The sequence below is a fragment of the Kogia breviceps genome, chromosome 14 (assembly GCF_026419965.1).
Source record: "Kogia breviceps isolate mKogBre1 chromosome 14, mKogBre1 haplotype 1, whole genome shotgun sequence".
NCBI lineage: Eukaryota > Metazoa > Chordata > Mammalia > Artiodactyla > Physeteridae > Kogia > Kogia breviceps.
In genome coordinates this window covers 39,328,224-39,345,000 of record NC_081323.1, presented here as the reverse complement: position 1 = coordinate 39,345,000, position 16,777 = coordinate 39,328,224, and the positions used below count along the sequence as shown (strand labels likewise).

Below are 16,777 nucleotides of genomic sequence, written 5' to 3'. Positions count from 1 at the left end.
GAAAAACTGGACTGTCATCAACATGGGGACACAGATGGCCTTCACCTCTACACACATGTATTTGCCATGCCGACATCTCATGTGGGAGAGCAATGGGAAGAATTAGCCTGCAAGCTCCAGCCCTCTCATGCCTGTGAAAACAGGGATCCATGGAAACCTCCTTCAGATTACTCAGAGGTTATCCTTGAGCAGCAAAACCATAAAGTTAACTCAATTACCAACCACTGCTGCCCATTTAGTTATTTATTTACTTTTTATTGCACACAGAATGCAGACATCTCAACTGTTTACAGCTATACAACCACTCCCTGGGTCATGAGATAGACCATTACTAATGTCGTAGAAGGCTCCTGTGTGCCCTCCAAAGTTCTATCACCATAAACTAATTGTTGAGTTCTATCGCTGTTGATTAGTTGTGTCTGTTCTTGAACTCCATGTAAATGGAATCACACATCACCCTTTGTTGTGTCTGGCTCCTTTTGTTCAACATACTGTCTGAAAGATTCATCCATGTTATTGTGTGGATCAATAGTGTGATCTTTACATGGTTGCACAGTATTCCATTGCGTGAACAAACCAAGTTTTTTTTTATTATCATTTTCTTGTTGAACATTTGGCTTATTTCCAGTTAGTGTAGCTTTGTTGAGATTCTGAGTTGTTTCCATGTTTCCCTCTCTCTCTCACTCTCTCTCTCTCTCTCTCTCTCTCATACACAAGATCTTTGCATGTGTGCAGCTTTAGTTGATAGAGCATCCACTAGACTTTTAAATTTTACTAGGGGGAAAAGTCCCAAGCAGAAAATCAAGCAAACAAAGTAAAAATAAATTAGACAAAAAGTAGTTATTTTCCTTGATACAAAATAATCAAATTGCCACGCAGATAGGATTTACATTTTGAACGTTTTTGAAAGTTATCTCAATCTACATGCTGTCAATTTGAACTTGTCTGCAGAAGAAATTCAGTTTGTCAGTTGCTACGTGTTTTGTTTCCCTGCACAATCAGGTTCATTGTGGTTTGCATATTTGCATTTGTTTTTAATAAACCAATGTTTAAAAATTGGGACAGCTCGTATCAGAAAACTCCAGCTTTCAAACTTCTCTTAGAAAATTGGAACATCAGGGGACTTCTCTGGTGGTCCAGTGGGTAAGACTCGTACTTCCAATGCAGGGGGTGTGGGTTCCATCCCTGGACCGGGAACTAAGATCCCACATGCAGCACAGCACAGCCCCCCCCAAAATTGGAACATCTGGTAGACTTGGCCCCATTCCCAAAGAGCAATGACAGACAGGAGTTAAGTGTGGGTCCCTGCAATCAGACAGGCACACATCCCCCTGTTGACAAAGGGCCAACACCACCTACTGCTTGTTAACTGCCTGGTCTGTGTAAGCATGAGAACCCTGTTCCACCCTATGACCTGTCAGTCAAATTCATCCACGCTTCTCTCCCTTAGAGTACATGGATTTGGCAATTCCCTGTTGATGAGAGCGTTTTGGACAATTAAAAATTTGTTTTTTCATGTGTCAAAAAATCTTTCTAAAAGTATTATATACTAACCTAGTTCCAAAAATAATGGCTGAAATAAGAGGAATAGCTCAGAATACGTTGAATCTGTGTGTTAAATGTAGAAGATGAAATGGGTGGAGAGGACAGACAGCTGTCCTTGCTTCTTCTGTGCAGAGAAACTTCACTCAGGATGTCCACCCACAGGCCAGTCTTCTGATCAACATCTGTTAGCTATGTGGGAGGATATTTGACAACCAATGAGAGAAACAGCCCCTCTGATCCATTCAATTAAATACTTCCTGGACCAGGGCTTCCCCAGTGGTGCAGTGGTTAAGAATCTGCCTGCCAGTGCAGGGGACACGGGTTCGAGCCCTGTTTTGGGAAGATCCCACATGCTGTGGAGCAACTAAACCCCTGTGCCACAGCTACTGAGCCTGCATTCTAGAGCCCACGAGCTACAACTACTGAAGCCCACGCGCCTAGAGCCTGTGCTCCACAACAAGAGAAGCCACCACAATGAGAAGCCTGTGCACAGTAACAAAGAATAGCCCCCACTCATCGCAACTAGGGAAAGCCGCGCGCAGCAACAAAGACCCAATGCAACAACAACAAAAATAAATAAGTAAAATACAATAAAAAATAAATACTTCCTGGACCAAACCCAATTCCATCATGACTGGTGCACTGGGCAGTTGCTAACTGCATTTAGTCATTTTCGTGATGTCAATGATGTTAGTGGGAGCCAGAGTGATTTTCTTTTGCAGTCTAGATAAATCTGAAGGTTCCTTGTGCTAAAATACAGATGTATCCTGGATACATTTTAAAAATAACAAAATGTTGCTAGGTTCACTAGATAGTAAAGGAAATATCTGAGCACCTCATGCCCACTCCCCCAAAGAAGTGACAAAATCTGAGAATCTATATAGAGAATAAACTAATGCAAAAGACAGGATAGCCCTAAGCAAACATGATAACAACACAGATCTGGAGACCAAGCCTTAAGCCCTTTGAACAGGAAAGGCAGGGCAGTTAAGCCTGCGACACAGAACCTAGAATGGCACTTTGGAAGAAGCTAAAGTTGTTCCTGCCTTAGTAGAAGCAAAGCAACACTCCCCCTAGGAAAACATCCCTGATTCAGGCCCAGAGGATTCCTATATACGAACATTGATAATCAACTATTACTTAACCACACAAGGAGAAATATCACCAAAAATAACAGTTGACGAAAGAACAAGCTGGCTTCCAGCACCCTTGTACTTCATGGTTTAGAATCAGTGGATAAATACAAAATATCTATGTATAAAATGTGAAAACAATTAAAAATGGAACAAAGATGAGCTTGAGTTAGTTGACTGTCATAATTTCTTTGCCATCTGTGAACTGAATTAGACGTGGAAACTTGGTAAGGGACCATGGTATTCCATGGGTCATATTTCCTTGAACTTTTTTCTGATTTTCCAAATTGTGCAGCATCCCAGTCAGCTGTCCAATTATTTTGTCCCAAAGATTTCCAGGCTCTCTCAGCCACTGTCATACCCCTGTAGTTCAAGGCACCCTAGAACTTTAATTTTGCTGCCCAGAATGGTAGTTAAGTCCACCTTGCCACTTACAATAAGTGCTGCTGCAAACAGTTATTCTGGGTCCCATCATCCCAGTGATATTAGGAAGCTCAACTCCTAGACAGCTTCCCAGCACATCAACCTAGAAGTCAGGCTTAGATGACAGCCTCCACAGAGCTTCTGGAAGATGCCAGCACCCTTCTGCAGAGAATACTTATTGTCTTTGTAAAGGGAGTATCCTCTGGGCTCTCTCAGTCGGTAAGAAACATAGTCAAGCGAAAGGTTCTCTTTGCATCCATTCTAAAACCATCTTTGCATACATTCTAACTTCCCTCTTCCCTAAGCTATCTGACTCTTTATGAAGACAGGGTCAAACTACCATATGATCCTGCAATCCCACTCCTGGGCATACATCCGAAGAAAACCATAATTCAAAAAGATATGTGCACCACAATGTTCACTGCAGCACTATTTACAATAGCCAAGACATGGAAGCAACCTAAATGCCCATCGACAGAGGAACGGATAAAGAAGATGTGGTACACATATATTAACACAATGGAATATTACTCAGCCATAAAAGAAATAATGCCATTTGCAGCAACATGGATGGACTTAGAGATTATCATACTAAGTGAAGTAAGGCAGAGAAAGACAAATATCAGATGATATCACTTATGTGTAGAATCTAAAAAAAATTACACAGGCTTCCCTGGTGGCGCAGTGGTTGAGAGTTCGCCTGCCGATGCAGGGGACACGGGTTCGTGACCTGGTCCGGGAAGATCCCACATGCCGCGGAGCGGCTCGGCCCGTGAGCCATGGCCGCTGAGCCTGCGCGTCCGGAGCCTGTGCTCCGCAACGGCAGAGGCCACAACGGTGAGAGGCCCGCGTACCGCAAAAAAAAAAAAAAAAATTAAAGAACTTATTTACAAACAGAAACAGACTCACAGACTTAGAAATCAAACTTATGGTTACCAAAGGGGAAAGGTTGGGGAGAGGGAGGGAAAAATTAGGAGTTTGGGATTAATATATACACGCTACTATATATAAAATAAATAATCAACAAGGTCCTACTGTAGAGCACAGGGAACTCTACTCAATATTCTGTAATAGCCTATATGGAAAAAGAATGAATATATGTATATGTATAACTAAATCACTTTGCTGTATACCTGAAACTAACACAACATTGTAAATCAACTATACTACAATATAAAATAAAAATTAAATTAAAATTTTAAAATAAAATAAAATGTGAGGGGAAAAAAAGGACAGGGTCAAAGAAGTTGTGGACTTTTCTCCTCACTTGCTATAGGCCCTCAGAGCAAACAGCCTTCAAAGAACCATTGTAGAAAGCCATCAGGACCAGCTTCAAGAGTCCTTGACAAAAGACTGAATCTTAGTGAGTGCCCCTATATCAATAAATCCTCCCTGTTCCAGCTCCATGTGGGTTTCACCCTCCTCACCATACACTCAAAGTTTGCTTTCATGTGGGTTTCCTTGGTTCTGAGAGTGCATATCAGTTAGGTACTTCAATTTTTCAGTGGGTACGCTACTTCTTCCTGTAGAAAGGCTGGTACTTCTCTGCTGAGACTGTATTCTAGCTATCAGCTTGGAGACAATGAGGAGTGGCAGAGAAAGATCTTAAGAAGAATGAGAATCATCTTAGGAGGCTTCAGGGGATGTCCCTGTACAGCCATTTGGTGGGAAAGGTTATTCTTCTCCGTCAAGGGAGAATGGACTTCTCCTGTCTTACAAAATGGCTTAGGGAAATTCAGGAGTTCAAGGTTCTCAAGCTCATCCACCCAAATGAACTCATTCCAGGTCTCAGAATCCTTGTCAGGGCGCTGAGTGTGAATAGGAGACTTTACAAAGTTGTCTATTTAGTCTCCTTTACAGCTCTGCTGACTTAATAGTCAGATCCTGGGTCTGAATTTCATCAAAATGGCCAAAGATAAGCCTCCTTGAAAGCTGCCATAGATGCCCTCTGGCTTCAGTATGTGCCTTAAGTTGGCAATTAGCTACCCTCAGCCTAACTTATTTTTTTGGCAGGTAAAAAGTAGTCACCTTCTTCCACAATCTGTATAATTATCATCGCATGTTGTAGCTATTAGATATCTCAACACTTGACCACTACCTAAGTCTTATCTCAATTTACTACAGGTGAAAGCTTAAATAATCGTGATGCTGCTGTATACCAGGGTTAATTTTCACTCCAATTACTACACAAAAATGTGGTCCCTGTTGCTTTCAGACAGGTTAGTGATCCAATTCCCAAATCCTATCCACAGGGTATACTTTCTACAACCACTTGTTTTAGTTCAGTTTCCTAATACCTTAATCAGAATATGCAATCCCAAGGTAAGAGAGAAAGGAGAAAAGAAATGAGGCAGGGAAGGATAAGAAGTAAGACAAAGTCCTATGTTACTGTCCTGGCCACCACATTACCATAAACCATGAAGAAACACAGTCAGGAGCTCAGCAAATGCATCTGCTAAGGGACATGGGAAACCTCTATAAACATGCTGTACAGGGACATATGCCATGGAATAGGCCACCAGAGAGACACATGGAGAGGGAATTTATCTGCCTCGCTACTTCTCTCTCTCCCAGGAGCAAGCTACTAAGGATATAGGTCAGTGCTTTTCAGCCAGGTACAATTTTGTCCCCCAGGGTGACATTTGACTAGAGATATTTTATGTCTAGAGACATTTTTGTTGTCGTCACAAATGGGAGAACCTATTGGCATCTCGTGAGTAGAGGCCAAGGATAACTTCAAACATACTACAATGCACAGGACAGTCCCCCACCAACAAGAATTATTCAGCCCAAAACATCATTTATGCCACTGTGACAAACCCTGTTCCAGGTGGTGGTAAAGCCAAGAGAGTACACAGAGGTGCCTAAGGTGTGGCTGACAAAACAACCAACAAGAAAAAGATGCGGAAGACATTTCATAGAAGAGAAAACACAAGCGGAGAGCAAAACATGAAAAGATCTGAAGCTCATTAGTAAACAGGGAACTCAAATCATGGTAGACACCATTTGCCACTCAACTGAGTGGCAAAAATTAAGATCTTGAGAACACCAGGCATGGGGAAATTGGGTCGCAGGGGAATTCTCATTTACTGCTGTACTCATCAGGAGTGTAAATTCTCTTTGAGAAAGAGTTTAGTATTGTGTCGTAAAGTTGAACACATACATATTTAAGGTGGCCACTCATGCCAATCCTGGTTTTAACGCTGGAAAGCCTGCATCTTAGGAAACTCCGCAGTTCCAGGCAAACTGGGATGACTGGTCACCAGTATATCTTACATCCTAGCAACCTATTCCTATGTATGTAACCCTAAACAGCTCTTGCACAAGCACCAGGAGATATACAAAAATGATCATAATATCATTTTCATAATAGCAGAAAATGGAAATAATAGCAGTGTCAATCTACGAGAGAATAAATTGTAACATATTCACACAATGTGATGTTTTTTAGCTGTGAAAATGAACTACAGCTACATGTAACAATATGAATGAATCTTAGAAACAACCGTTAGATAAACTGAGCAAATCTGTAGACTATATGACTATGAGACTATTATAAAGCTCAAAAGGAAGCAAAAATACAACATTTCATAGAGATATAGTCATGTTTGGTCCAATTTCTTCTTAAGCAAGAAAATGGTGAATGGCAGACAAATTTAGGATAGTGGTTACCTCTGGAGGGGAGATGAGGAAATGGAATGGGAGGCTCCCTTCTCCCCAAAGAAAAATAATCAGTTATTACATCCCCAAAGAGTGTTCACTGGATTTTGTATCTTTGTTGTCAGCTTTAATGGTGTTATTTATTTCCTTTTTGGCTATGTTATTTTCTGTTTATTTTACCTCTTTAAAAAAAAATCCATCTTTATCTCACTTTTTTAGAAATAGAGAACAAAGGATTAACAATAGTATCTGGGAGAGAAGAATGAATGTAATACATTTCCCAAGCCAATGAGGGTGGGTGGGTATTTTTGCCCCAGGCTCTCCATTCATGGGTCTTGCAAGCATGTATTTCTGCAGTCAAATTCCCATTCAGCCTCCAAGGAGCTGGGGATGCTAGTGTCAGCCTGTTAAGTCTCACCTAGAATTGGCTGCACCTGGTCACTTGGGAGAGCACTACACTTAAAACTACACTTAAAACACAGGTCCAGGAGAACAATAAAAGCTTAGGGAAAACTGCAGAATCGGGCTGCTGTTTAATTTACAACATTTAGTCTCAGAGTGAAGAAATCCATGAACTGAAAATTACCATTTCACACACACATCCCAATGGAAACACACATGCACAGATCTCTCTATAAATACGTTCCTAACCTGCCCCAGAAACTTGACCCTGGGAGAGTCTAGAGCCTTGGAATTTCAGTTTGGGGCCATAATCCAAAAATCCTTTATTAGTTTCCACTAAAACCCACTCACTTTGCTTAGGAAGAAGATGCTTACAGAAGGTGCATTACAGGAAGAGATTCTATCACGTAATCTGCATCATTGCATTACCTCCCTGAAGCCACACACACAGTTATACGCTGAAATTTTCTTACACTCAGGCCCACTCTCAACCTCACCTTTTTCTCCAGTCACCAATCAAAGTATTTCCTTCCTTTATTCCTTCTTCCCTCCCTCTCTCTCTTTGAAATAAATACAAATCCTATTATTCTGCCTGCAAGTTAACTTTCATCTTCCTGAATTCTGGTACATTTTATGTATTTCTAATCTTTAACCTTGCTCCCTTCTGTGTGCAATTCTTGGCCCTTCTCTTGCCCTCACCCCTGTATGCCTTCATTTCCAAATTACCTGACAGCACCATGGGATATCTTTTTTTGTGTCTTTAAGCACATACTACAATCCTTGTCTTAAATTTGCTTCCTTCTTTATTTTGGCTGAGGAACACCTACTCACCTTGTATGTTTCAATCTAGATGCTTCTGTTCTTTGTAAATTGCAATCTCCCTTTCTGTATGTGACTTTGAAGATCTTCTCACCAAGAGGTGGGATCTATTTCCACCCCTTAAATTTGGGCTGGCTTTGTGATTTTCTTTGGTCTATATAATGAAGCAGAAGTGACTGTTCTGAGCCTAGGCCTCAAGAAACCTTGCACACTTTCATTCATTCTCTTAAACCTTCCTCAGCCCACATGACTGAGTCTGAGCTAGCCTGCTGGAGAGCTGAGTTGCCCCAGCTACTTCCAATCAACTATCAGAAATGCGAGTGAAGTCATCTCAGACTATCCAACCCCTAGCCAACCAGACAGCTAATTGCAGACAAGTGATCAAATCTAGCTGAGATCAGCCAAACCTAGCCCAGATCAGAACTCCTCAAGTCAACCATAGACTCATGAGCAATAATAATACTGCTTATCTTCTTAAGCTACTAAGTTATGGAGTTATTTGTTATGTGGCAACATCGTATATTCTTTCTTGATCCTATTTAATAGCTGCAACATACTTACATCAAAGCCCCTTATATCACTTCATAGTTTCTTGTGTTTCTCTTCCACAAATGTTCCAGCTCTTTGAAAACAGGAGCAATTTTTATTTTGTATCCCCAAACCTAAAACCACCTGCCAACTTTTCAATAGATGGGTGTCAGAAAAACATCAATGATTAATTAATTAAGTAAGCATTATAATGATGGTCAAGGGATTGTTTTGGAGGCAGACAAACCAGAATTTGAATCCCAACTCTGTTTCCTATATGTGTTACTCCAGAGATTTTGGTTAACCTCACTCAACTTTATCTGCCCATGTATAAACTGAAGGCTAGAATAATGTATATGCTGCAGGATCCTCTGCCCCCAACCTGGCACAGAGTGAGCGTTCAACAAATAAGAATTAAATGATAAAATGTTCATAAAGCATTGAGTGTATAGTACATGACTTAGAGTTACTCAGCAAATATGAGTAATTAATATGATCTATGATCTGTTAATAGGATCATGATCGTCATCACTGTTGCCACGTCTTGCAGGAGAAACTGTAGATGCTCCATCCATAACCCTTTGGCATCATCATTTCTATGCCTCATTTCTATGCTAATCTGATGGTGACTTCCAATGAAAACACCTGGAACTCTTTGCCTGAGGGCTTCCTTAGTCCACATACATTGCAGGCCACAAATGCCAGGGAGTTAACACTCCTCACTCCCACCCAGAGGAGCAGCCCTCAACCACAGCAGATGGAAGAAGGTGGCTACATATCCCTAGGATAAATCCAAGGTATGTTCTATACTGTATCCCAGAATTGATGGTTTGCACCTGTTTACCTGTTTGCAAAGTCTGTTTTTGGCTATGTGAGTGGAATATAAAATACCCCTCAGTGAGTTTGAGCCTTGGCTCTTCTGAGACACATGTATCTTGGTGGTTCATGATCAGAAGACAGAGTACACTCTGTGTGATGGAGTGGGGGCTGTAAATGGAAGTCTCAGTCCTCTCAGATGTTTGCTGAGCTTGCTTTCTCCTGCTGGACCCTATTCTTCACCTTTATGTGTATACTTTGTGGCATCTCAAGAGTCTTTACAATGATCTGACACTATACAACTGCTGCACTGAGGCTCTTTTCTGACAACTAAAGCCTTTTGATAGGGGTTTGGAGTGAAGGAAGGAAGGGTCTAGAGCACACAAATTTAGAACTGTTTCCAAAAGTTATGATTCTTGGAAAGCTGGGCTCAGTACTTCGCTGAGCTCTTAAAGCACCGTTCAGCTGGGTTTCCATTTCATGAAAACCCTTCCAAACACAGACTCGAAGTCGGTCCATGCTCCAACGGTGGCTGTGGGCTTGAAATCTTGGACCCACCTGCCAAGGTCACCGCATAATTCCTTTTCCCCCAACCAACCCCCTGTGAGCTTTACTCAATGGACCCACACTCCAACATATGAAGCCCCGTCTGCGAGGAGCATTAGTTTCTCTGGCAAACATTGCTTGAATCCACATATTCCTATCTTTTTTTCTTAATTGAAGTATAGTTGATTTACAATGTTTCAGGTGTACAGCAAAATGATTCAGTTATACATACATGCATATATGTGTGTGTATATTATATATATATTCTTTTTCAGATTATTTTCCATTATAGGTTATACAAGATATTGAATATAGTTGCCTGTGTTACACAGTAGGTCCTTGTTGTTTATCTATTTTATATATAGTATTATGTATCTGTTAATACCAAACTCCTAATTTATCCCTCTCCCCCTCCTTCCCCCTTTGGTAACCATAAGTTTGTTTTCTGCCTGTGAGTCTGTTTCTATTTTGTAAATAAGTTCACTTCTATCATTTTTTTAGATTCCATATGTAAGTGATATCATATGATATATGCCTTTCTCTGTCTGATTTACTTCACTTAGTATGATAATCTCTAGGTCCATCCATGTTGCTGCAAATAGAATTATTTCTTTCTTTTATGGCTGAGTAATATCCATTGTATATATATATATACCACATCTTCTTTACCTATTAATCTGTTGATGGACATTTAGGTTGCTTCCATGTCTTCGTTATTGTAAATAGTACTGCAATGAACACTGGGTTGCATGTATCTTTTTGAATTATGGTTTTCTCCGGATATATGCCCAGGAGTGGAATTTCAGGATCATATGGTAGTTCTATTTTTAGTTTTTTAAGGAACCTCCATACTGTTTTCCACAGTGGCTGTATCAATTTACATTCCTGCCAGCAGTGCAGGAGGGTTCCCTTTTCTCCACACCCTCTCCAGCATTTACTATCTGTAGACTTTTTGATGATGGACATTCTGACTGGTATGAGGTGGTACCTCATTGTAGTTTTGATTTGCATTTCTCTAATAATTAACGATGTTGAGCATCTTTTCATCTGCCTGTTGGCCATCTGTATGTCTTCTTCAGAGAAATGTCTGTTTAGGTCTTTTGCCCATTTTTTGATTGGGTTGTTTGTTCTTCTGATATTGAACTGTAGGAGATGTTTATATATTTTGGAAATTAATCCCTTACATATTCTTATCTTTTTAAAACACCAATTTTAAGTGATATTTTCATTTTTCCTTTAATGTTCCACCTAGGAATAATGCAGTATGAAAGTTTTAGTCTTCGAGTTACACTTGACTAACCTAAGCTACTAGTCCTTTAAAAACTCATTTCTTATCCAGAAGGGTACCCTTCACACGAGCTACCTCTCTGTGGCTCATGTAACACTGTTCTCAGAAGTCAGGAACCATGCAGCAAGGAAGACAGTTGTTGCAAAAACGTCTGGAAGGCTCAAGTCTCAAAGTGTTGCAAGATAACCTGTCTTGATCATGAGATTTCAGGGAAGAATTTTATGTCTTTTCACAGTGTGACATCAAGCCCCTCTCAGTTTCAGAAGCCATAAATATATACATCATAAGCTGTTCTTTGAAACAGCAAAAAAATTACCAGTTGACTACTGTACATTAAAACACAAATGACAGCATACCTTACATATGACAATTAGAATTATGTTTGGGGATTCATAAAGAGCATTAATGATTATCTAGTTTCATCTGGTTGAAGGAGATCCAAAATCTATTTTAAATCCATCTATCCCCCATGCCAGGTCCCTAAGCCAACTCATTATCTCTCGCACCCTGTTTTCCACTATTACTGAGCCCCCTACCCCTTAGCTAAATAAAGCAGGATGGCCTTTTAAAAATATAAATTCACTTCGCTAATAACTCTCCAGTGGTTTCTACCTTCGTTGGAATACAATCAAGATACTTTCCCATGTCTAAAGCCTCTCTGAATTCTTCTCTACATCATGCTTCTCCAAATACACTCTCAAAGCAATAAAGGCCTCCTTTCTGACCGAGCCTTGAACATATCTGTCTGGATCCTGGTTCACAGCACATCAAGGTCCTATCTTCAAACTTTTACCTGCTGGCTTTTTTCCATCATTCAACTCAAAATTCTCTGAGTGGTCTGCTCTGACACTCAAACTGAAGTAGCCCTTTATTCATTCTCTACCTAATTAACCTGTTTATCATGTTTATAAACATTATAAATGGCTGCCAGTTTCCTTTGCATTGATTTACAATCATCCCTTGGTATCTGGGGGTGATTAGTTCCAGGACCCCTGTGGATACCAAAATCCGCGGATGCTCAAGTCCCTTATATAAAATGGCACAGTAAAGTTGGCCCTCTGTATCCTGGGTTCCACATGCAAGGGTTCAATGAGGATGCAGAACCCCAGAATACAGAAGAGTGCTGACTCTATTTACTTACCTCCTCCCACTAGAATGTCAGCTCCTTCAAAGCCATCCCCCTGCCTTTTTTGTTCACTATTGTATCCCTAATTGCCTAGAACAATGTGCAAGCATGTAGAAGTCACCCAATAAGTATATGTTGAATAAAAAAGGTACTTTTTTGTCTTCTCACCATTGCATCAGTTAAAATAAAAATTTAAAGGGAAAAACTGTAATGTAATTTATTCCCCAACCTTTTTTTATGATGGCTGTGGATGAATCAGACTCCAGAAGAGTGTCGCTATTTCTGGTCTGCAACTTTTCGTTGGCGTTCTTCACTGTTCTTCATTTTTCCTCAGTGTTCATTTTGGCAAGAGGTGGAAGCATTTCGCCACAGTGTATTTCTGCAACAACATGGTACCAACATGAGTCAGAACCCCACCAACTTATGCTCTGTTTAAAAATAAACATAAAACCTCATTTACCTCATGTTCTCTCCATGCTGTACATCTTTTCTTTACTGTTTCAACCCTTTTCTCGGACATGCAGCTACTGATCTGCATGCTATTACCTGGACACCTTCAGGCAATGTCAGGTTCCCCTTAGCACTGCCTGCGTCTCTCACAGCACTTTCTCTAATCATTCCACTGTGAATCCATCTCTCCCATCAATGGTGAGCCCTCTGGGGACAGGAACTGTGCCTATGGCCTGTGAATCTCTAGGGCCTCATCCACTAACTAGTTATTAAACAGGTTTAATACAGTTGATTTCCATTATTTATAATAGTTATGTTCTATATAGTTGCCACCAACACTAAATTAGTGATGCTGAACCATTGTTCCAAGAGGAAATACAGAATTAGGTTTCTGCTAGTTTCTGGCCCAAACACTTGCACCAATCAACCAATACACAACCTTATTGTATAGTTTTATGTGTGTTCCCATTTAAAGACACCTCATTTAATATACATTGTTCATTTGTTAACATTCAACCCACAGCCAACAGCACTGTAACTCATGCCTGAACGAAGCTTAACCAAGACATGCATTTTCTCCGTAAGGTACATCACAGCTTTCTTGCACTTCGGAACACTAGGCAGTACTCCAGTACTACACTGGGGAGCCATTTCCAACAGCAAAATCACCAACAAAGCACAGAAATGCAAAAAGCATAAGAAGGTGAGCTTGCAAATACAAAATCCATGAATAAGGAGGACGGACTCAATACACATTGCTGAATCATATGTACCGCCATTTAAATGAGTAAAAAATAAATACTACTGACATGGTAAAAAGGGACTAATACAGATTTCATATGCTCCATGAAAGATCCAGGAACTGAAAACAGTTATTCTCTCCTATCCTTTGAAAAGGACAAATTCCAGAGCCTAGTTCTTTTCTTCTGCCCAACATTACTCACTGTTCATCCCATGTTCAGATAAGTCCAAAAAAATTTTCCTTGAAGATAATTATAGGTTAATAGTCTACCTTTCCATGATGGCATGACCCAAACTTCTCCCAGAAGATGGTTCCATTTTTCTCTTGGGATTATAAGAAAAAAATACCTGCTTTTATTTCATTATACTCATCAGTTAACTGTAAGTACACAATGTACACACTGTAGAGACATATTTTCTGTAAAAATGCCAGTATTCTGTGACATAAACAACGAAGGTACCATACGTTAAGTATCTACTTTCTAATGCGCTTGAAGGACATTTAAGACTTCCTTAGGAGGAGAGGAAGCAAGATGGCGGAGTAGAAGGATGTACTCTCACTCCCTCTTGTAAGAACACCAGAATCACAACTAGCTGCTGGAAAATCATTGACAGGAAGACACTGGGACTCACCAAAAAAATACCCCACATCCAAAGACAAAGGAGAAGCCACAATGAGATGGCAGGAGGGGCGCAATCACAGTAAAATCAAATCCCATAACTGGTGGATGGGTGACTCACAGACTGGAGAACACCTATGCCACAGAAGTCCACCCACCGGAGTGAAGGTTCTGAGCCTCATGTCAGGCATCCCAACCTGAGGGTCCGGCAACAGGAGGAGGAATTCCTAGAGAATCAGACTTTGAAGCCTAGTGGGAATTGATTGCAGGACTTTGACAGGACTGGGGGAAACAGAGACTCCACTCTTGGAGGGCACACACAAAGTAGTGTGTGCATCGGGACCCAGGGGAAGGAGCAGTGAACCCAGGGGAGACTGAATCAGACCTACCTGCTAGTGTTAGAGGGTCTCCTGCAGAGGTGGGGGGTGGCTGTGGCTCACCATGGGGACTAGGGAACTGGCAGCAGAAGTTCTGGGAAGTACCCCTTGGTGTGAGCCCTCCCAGAGTCCACCATTAGCCCTACCAAAGAGCCCAGGTAGGCGCCAGTGTTGGGTTGCCTCGGGTCAAACTAACAGGGAGGGAACCCAGACTCACCCATCAGCAGTCAAGCAGATTAAAGTTTTACTGAGCTCTGCCCACCAGAGCAGCACTCAGCTCTACCCACCACCAGTCACTCTGATCAGGAAACTTGAATAAGCCTCTTAGATAGCTGCATCCACCAGAGGGCAGACAGCAGAAGCAAGAAGAACTACAATCCTGCAGCCTGTGGAACAAAAACCACATTCACAGAAAGATAGACAAGATGAAAAGGCAGACGGCTAGAAAAGGACCTACAAAAACAAACCCAAAACGATTAAGAAAATGGTCATAGGAACATACATATCGATAATTACCTTAAACATGAATCTATTAAATGCTTCAAACAAAAGACATAGGCTTGCTGAATGGATACAAAAACAAGAGCCATATACATGCTGTCTACAAGAGACCCAGTTCAGACCCAGGGACACATACAGACTGAAAGTAGGGGGATGGAAAAAGATATTCCATGCAAATAGAAATCAAAAGAAGGCTGGAGTAGCTATACTCATATCAGATAAAATAGACTTTAAAATAAAGAATGTTACAAGAGACAAGGAAGGACACTACAAAATGATCAAAGGATCAAACCAATACGATATAACAATTGTAAATATATATATGCACCCAACAGAGGAGCACCTCAATACATAAGGCAAATACTAACAGCTATAAAAGAGGAAATCAACAGTAACACAATAATAGTGGGGGAATTTAACACCTCATTTACACCAGTGGACAGATCATCTGAAATGAAAATAAATAAGGAAACAGAAGCTTTAAATGACACAATAGAACAGATAGATTTAATTGATATTTATAGGACATTCCATCCCAAAACAGCAGATTACAGGTTCTTCTCAAGTGCGTGTGGAATATTGTCCAGGATACATCACATCTTGGGACACAAATCAAGACTCAGTAAATTTAAGATAACTGAAATCATATCAAGCATCTTTTCGGACCACAACACTATGAGATTAGAAATGAATTACAGGGAAAAAAATGCAAAAAACGTGAACACATGGAGGCTAAACAATATGTTACTAAATAATCAAGAGATCACTGAAGAAATCAAAGAGGAAATCAAAAAATATCTAGAGACAAATGACAATGAAAACACGATGATCCAAAACCTATGGGATGCAGCAAAAGCAGTTCTAAGAGGGAAGTTTATAGCTATACAAGCCTATCTCAAGAAACAAGAAAAATCTCAAGAAAACAATCTAACTTTACACCTCAAGCAATTAGAGAAAGAAGAACAAACAAAACCCAAAGTTCGCAGAAGGAAAGAAATCATAAAGAGAAGAGCAGAAATAAATGAAATAGAAACAAAGAAAACAATAGCAAAGATCAATAAAACTAAAAGCTGGGTCTTTCAGAAGATCAACAAAATTGATAAACCATTAGCCAGACTCATCAAGAAAAAGGAGAGGACTCAAATCAATAAAATTCGAAATGAAAAAGGAGAAGTTACAACAGACACCGCAGAAACACAAAGCATCCTAAAAGACTACTACAAGCAACTATACACCAATAAAATGGACAACCTGGAAGAAATGGACAAATTCTTAGAAAGGTATAACCTTCCAAGACTGAACCAGGAAGAAACAGAAAATATGAACAGACCAATTACAAGTATTGAAATGGAAACTGTGATTAAAAATCTTCCAACAAAGAAAAGTCTAGGACCAGATGGCTTCACAGGTAAATTCTATCAAACACTTAAAGAAGAGCTAACACCCATCATTCTCAAACTCTTCCAAAAAATGGCAGAGGAAGGAACACTCCAAAACTCATTCTATGAGGCCACCATTACACTGATAACAAAACAAGACAAAGATACTACAAGAAAAGAAAATTATAGACCAATATCACTGATGAATATAGATGCAAAAATCCTCAACAAAATAGTAGCAAACAGAATCCAGCAACACATTAAAAGGATCATACACCATGATCAAGTGGGATTTAACCCAGGGATGCAATGATTCTTCAATATATACAAATCAATCAATGTGATACACCATATTAACAAATTGAAACATAAAAACTATATGATCATCTCAATAGATGCAGAAAAAACTTTTGACAAAACACC

The 16,777-nt window shown here is 40.2% G+C and overlaps 1 protein-coding gene across 1 annotated transcript in view; it reads right to left on the bottom strand.

Annotated features, from left to right (window-relative positions):
- The window catches only part of PAK5 (p21 (RAC1) activated kinase 5), a 317,201-nt gene that overhangs the window by 169,579 nt on the left and 130,845 nt on the right, over positions 1 to 16,777 (bottom strand). Inside the window, exon 2 of the mRNA XM_059036625.2 lies at positions 12,516 to 12,665. The gene's annotated coding sequence lies outside the window, so the exon portion shown is untranslated. The remainder of the gene's footprint in view (positions 1 to 12,515; positions 12,666 to 16,777) is intronic.